Source organism: Crassostrea angulata, chromosome 2, assembly GCF_025612915.1.
Source record: "Crassostrea angulata isolate pt1a10 chromosome 2, ASM2561291v2, whole genome shotgun sequence".
In the NCBI taxonomy this organism is placed as follows: Eukaryota; Metazoa; Mollusca; class Bivalvia; order Ostreida; family Ostreidae; genus Magallana; species Magallana angulata.
The window spans coordinates 51,803,764-51,810,037 of NC_069112.1; the positions used below are offsets into that span (position 1 = coordinate 51,803,764).

General features: G+C 37.1%; 1 pseudogene; it reads right to left on the reverse strand.

Annotated features, from left to right (window-relative positions):
• Positions 1 to 346: 346 nt before the first annotated feature.
• LOC128173089 (zinc finger protein 502-like) lies at positions 347 to 5,459 on the reverse strand (annotated as a pseudogene).
• Between the last annotated feature and the right edge of the window lie 815 nt (positions 5,460 to 6,274).

Consider the following 6,274-nt stretch of genomic DNA (forward strand, 5'->3'; position numbering starts at 1 on the left):
TGCAGCTTTCCGGCCCTGCGATGACAAACTACAATGTGTGTGTGTGTGTGTGAGAGAGAGAGAGAGAGAGAGAGAGAGAGAGAGAGAGAATGTATATTTTAAATGGTGTGCTTACTTTTTTATTTATAATGTTTACTTATATCATTTCATTCTTATAATAAAGATCGTTGACGTCATATGATGTAAATAAATTGTGCATGTAGATAAATCAGTCCTTTCATCATTGATTTCTATCTTCTGGAAATGAGGATAATTATTTTGTATGGAAAAAATTAGTTCAAAAATTAAATCAATTGGCAGCAAATGTTCACTGGTAAAATCATATATCATGATTAAGAATGATATATCAATTCAAATTAAAACCCCACATTATCTCTTTATTGTAAATGACTTATTCAGTAAGATTTTTGAAATACATTAGATTTTTTCTTCAAAAACCTACAAAAGCACTGATTTAGCAATAACATACTTTAGAGCATTAAGATATCTTTGGTGAATATAAAATTAATTGGCTGTTAATTTATTTTTATTCATAACTTTTAACATGTGAGAAAAAAATTAACAGTCTTCCATATCATCCTCTCCTGATGAGTCACTGGAAGATGAGGACCCTGTGTCATCCTCATCCACCTCTATATCATCCCCAGTGTGGATGTTGATGTGTTTTTGTAGAGACTTCTTGCTGCCATAACCCTTCCCACACACTTCACACGTGTACATCGACTCTCCGGTGTGTGTCAACATGTGTCGCATCACATGCTCCTTTCTGGTAAACTTGCGCCCACACATATTACACTCAAACTTTCTTTGATGATCGTCCACAGTTGGGTTGTAAGTTAACTTTTTCTTTTTGATATTTTTAATAGTTTTTACTTTTTTCTTAACATTTTCATGCATCTCCGAATGACGGCGCAGGGAATACATTGTAAAGAAGCTCTTGCCACACTTGTAGCATTTGTGCTGGTCTCGCTCAGTGAGCCCTTGATGGGTCCTCTGATGTCGCAGCATGTTGCTTATTTGAGTGAAGCCTCGCCCACAATGCTCGCACGAGTATGGTCGCTCCCTCGAGTGCGTTCGCTTGTGTCCAGACAAGTGGTGAGCATGCTTGAATCCCTTCCCGCAAATCTCGCAGACAAAAGGTCGATCAGACATGTGTGTTTTCATGTGGTTTTTCAAATGATGCTGCAATTTTGCAGTATAGCTGCACTGTCCACAAGCGAATGGATAACTGTACGTGAATCCTTCTCCCTTACTTGTTTGCTCCGAGATCAACATCTCTTCAACGTTTGTCTGGATTACACTTTGAATTTCCTCCTCCATTTGTTTACTCATCACAAAGTCCTCACAATCTTCCTTACTTGCCAACATTTCATCTTCTGATTGTTTAGTTTCCTGTTGAGCACCACTTCTGGTATAAGGCACTGTTACACCTCTCAAAAACATTCCCTGCTCGGAGCATTCAATGGAATATTCTTCAGTTTTTACGTCAAGTAAAGTCCCTGCAACACTGTCCTCAGAAAGGTTTATATTCCCAATGTTCTCACTGCATCCCTCTTGCATATTTTTTCCCAACTCTTCAGGTATTTTGGAAACCATCAAATCAGGTTCCACTTTTATCCTCTCGAGGACAACAACTGGTTGTTTTCTACTTGCCAAATTAGGCACTTCAGACTCTGCAGTTTCCTGACTATCATTACTTCTATCCATGGGAATACACTGATAGTTTACGGGATGATTCTGTTTTGGGTCTATGGTATTTGATTTGTTACTCTCTTGCTTCAAGATTACATTTTCCAGCTTTTCAACAGTTAGGTTCGATATCACTTTGCCTTTGCTTACACATGAATTATCATCAAACTTGGTTTTTGTTAAACCTTCCCATCTAATTACAGTAAATTCATTTTCGTCACTTTTCATTGCAGTCGTCTCCATATTAGATTTGTTGTCCTCCTGTGAGGCAGCTGATTCAATTAATGATGGACCACAGATTTCATCACATGAGGAGGATTTATCCCCATTTCCTTGCTGGGTCGAGGAAGATGATATGCTATGGTCGTTCTGAGCAGGTTTTTGTTTGATAACAAATTTATGGATGATTCTTGCACTTTTGATAACTGTCTTGGTAATGGGAAGCTTTATGGAGTCTTGACTGGCCATCTCTGCATCTGAAATATAAAAGAACAAGAGGCTAACAATATTTACAGTGCATTTTGATTCAATTTTTTATCCCCCCCCCCCAAAAAAATACAGTTTAGCAACTTATTAAACAAGAGGCCAGTAGGCCTTAACAGTCACCTGAGCACCATAGCTCATAAACAGACCTGTCGAGCATCTCATACATGCATTTACTTAAAATTCTTCTGGAGTAAAAAAAAATCTAAAATATTGCTATGACAACCATTTCTCTGCCTGAAATCTTTCAAAAAGGAATATGAAACCTATAATGTTGGCGAAAAACTTAAGGTCAGATGACACATTCCTGAAGAATCTTTTTCGTATCTCCTCTAAATTAAGAGTTCCAATAAAAATTTTTAATTTTATAATTACTTTAAAAATGATCAAAATTTACTTGTATTTGGTTATATGTCTAGATGGTCGAGAAGTAAGAACCGTGGCCGCTCACTGCCAGAAGCATAGATGTTCTAGAGGTTGTGAGTTGAAGGCCCCGCTCCGGCGAAGATATAGTTTTATTATAGTGAATTTTGCTGTGCTGTAGATGTATTTATTTTTATATCAGCAATTCAAGTGCATTTTCAAGAAAATTATATAGGAAATTGCTTACTCTCGTATTTTGCAGAAATGCCTGGTAAGGTACCTTATTTTTTTTCAAGTAGTTGTAAACCATTAATAAATTCCTGGAAAAAGTTATCTAAAATTGAGGAACGTGTCGTCTGACCTTAAACATCATAATAGAGTGCATGACCTGATATTGGAAAGGTGCAAGACTCTGATAAGAAATATTTTTCCCATATTTGTTAACTTTCAAGATAAGTTTCATCTGTGTGTGTTTTCATAAACTAAAACAAGGTGGCCAAGTGTAGAAGTTTTATTTAAAGAGACAGTACAGCTGAAAACACATGTGTGAATAACTTCAGATTTACCTATTGTATAGTTAGGAAATAAGAAATAACGTTTATTGTAATAGTTAAAATACATGAAAATCCCTTTAACATACTTAATTAACGTAATTATGAGCTTCTGGAAATTCAAAGGTCGTACAAACCGGAATAATCTTATATCGTTTATTTGTACACCGTGGACTTTGATTGACAGTAATTGACACGTGCTGAAAACTACAAGATCTTCGTTCCACTACGGTCATCATGGAAAACGAGGTTAAAGCAGCTCTCTAAATGAAACACATCCTTACTTACTCGACAATTTATAAATGGTTTACCAATTTAGGTTCATTTTAAAATGAATAGACATAAATATGTCAAATAACCCCTTAAGGGGCCTCATTTATAAAAATAAATTTAGGTTGTAGCAAATCCTATGATAATCACGAAAAATACATGTTTACAAAATAATAATTGCGGTTATTTCAAAAACTTTCAACAGTTATTACCTATGAGAAGTAGAAAAGTCATATTTTTATCAACAAACCTGTCCAGGAGATTCTTCGCGAGCCCTGCATGTGTTTTGTTTACAGTAAATACGCATGCGGAATAGTATAAAAGGCTGAACCCCGAACACGTCGCGATGTATTTATGTGATAGGTTTTACGTAATTATTAATTTTAATAAAATATTAATTAGATTTATTGCATGGAGAACTTTGTAATTTTCTGAAAGTTTATACATTCATGAGTACAGTAAAACACAGTTATAGCGAACACGCTTATAATGAATTGACGCTTACAGCGAAGTGATTTTCATTTCCCAAGTCTCTATTTCATGTTGTAAACTTGACGGATATAACGAATTACGCTTATAATGAAGTTAAATTGACTGTCCCTGGGACTTCGTTATAAGCGTGTTTTACTGTAGTACAAAAATACCGAACCCGATCGGAAAATTATTTCAAGTGGGTTTTTCGATAAGATGCACCGCACTGTCTCTTTAAAACAACCTCCCATTCCCAACCCCCAGAGGCCAGACAGAAACTATTTCCATTGGACATTTAAACAAAAAACAGGAAAAAAAATTAATATCTACCACATCTTCTTGCTCCTCATGTTCCACCTTTTCAATACTCCACATTTGTTTAAACATCACCATCTGGCATTTATGCCAATTTCAATTTTAATGTACAGTAAAAATCAGACCCAACCTAACAGAAAGTAAACTCCAACTAAACCCTGAGTTTACTTTCTGGGTTTACGAGAGTGGACCCAGAGTAAACCCTAAGTCAACCCAGATCAGAAGTATACCCCTGAAAAGCAGATGCTACAGGTGTATTCGGAATATACAAAGGACGGAAATTACAGGCAGTAAGATGGTAAGATAAAATACATGTCTGCTTCACACTTCGGAGTGTACAGTTGACCCCAACAGCAATTCTCGAGTAAATCCAAAGTAAACCCATTGGCAAAGGAAACCCTGAGTGGACCCAAATTTTCAAAAAGTAAACCCAGAGTAAACCCAGAAAGTAAACCTGGGGTTTATTATGGGTTTACTCTGGTTTTAGATGCTTGCCCCATTGTACAGGTAGCTTTGATGGGAGAAATAATCATTGACCAGACCAGGATTCAAACCCGAGCCACTAGGATTCAAACCCGAGCCACTCCAATCTCTAGTCAGGTGCTCTTGCTGCTGAGCTATCTGGCACTGGTCTGACCATCACATTCTTCACCTAGCCCTTCAATTCATATTTGCCCTCGAAGCCTCGAAGATCACCGCAAGTTCTTTTCCCGGCAGGCGTTAACCTGTCATCTCCAGGAGTTTTCATGTAACATGATTGGAAAAATAATGACGGCCTACTCTAGAAGTGAGAACTGTATCTCCACAGGAAATTCGGGTTGACCGTGGAGCTACAGTTCTGCAGCTAAAAATAGACCAGACCAGGATTGGAACCCTGACCCACTGAATATTTGGTCAAGTGTTCTGCATGTGTCAACTACACAGGCAAGTGTGCCTTATGTGAATTTTGTATAAAGCACTTACACAAATTTCATATGAGAGTTATTAGAACTAACACCGTTATAAACTTACCAGGAATTTCTGACAAACATTGAGAGGACCTTGGCAGTGTTTCTTTATACTTTGACAAAAGATTACTGTTAGGTGTGCTGTTTAGGACTCTTTTCCATTGCAGTGTTTGTGAATTTTCTTCAAGACACCATGAAAGTTCTTCTCGATTGTTTCTGGTTTTTACAATACTTTGAAGAAGTCCATAACAATCTTCACACACTCTTTATGTCCTAAGTTCTTTACAATATGATTCTTTAGGTCGAAGTGGCAAGAGCAAGAAACACACAGATCCTTAAATGGCACAATTGACACAAGTGATTTAGCCATTAATAAGATTCAAACCGAAACTAAATCAGTGCCCCCTATATCTGTATATTGTTAGCAGTTTTACCAATGTTCACCAGACTCTGGTATAGTAGACTACTGGGACTGGGAGTGCCGGTCCCTCCTGGTATATATCCACTATAAATCTCTGCTGGACTGTCCGTATAATTTACGACAGCGCGTCTGAACTACACAAACTCATGTTAAAACGGTGAAAAATCGACTCAATGATACTCACTCTATGATAATGATTAGCTATGGCTACTGCCAATCTTTTTAAACTGGAAATAGTAATGGCACTCTAAAATTAAAACCAAAAACACTGCAATAGAACCCGGAAGCACCGTCCAGTATCATCACATGTCGGTTTTTACTTTACCATAAAGTTTACAACAGTTACCGGGTAAATCTGTTCTACATATGAAACCTATAGTTATCAAATCATTAACCACAAAGTTTGGGTCGGGTTTCCAACATAGCAAACCCCCACCCTACCCCAACCACGCAAAAAAAAACAGCGTCAAAAAGTGCGGGGTTCCCACACAGTTATCCCAACACAACACATTCTGTACTAAAGTGCAGGATCCCAACACAATATGATATATATCATGTACTAAAGTACAGGGTTCCAAGTTCCAACACAGTTATCCCAACACAACACATACTATAGGATTCCAACTATTGTAAGTGCATCTCCTCTTTAACCGCAGCATGGGATTTTTTAAATCTTTATACATAAGCATCCATCTTAGAACAAAATGAGCAGATGTGCATATTTCCACGACAAAATGTACCAAATATATTTTCTTTTTTTTTTT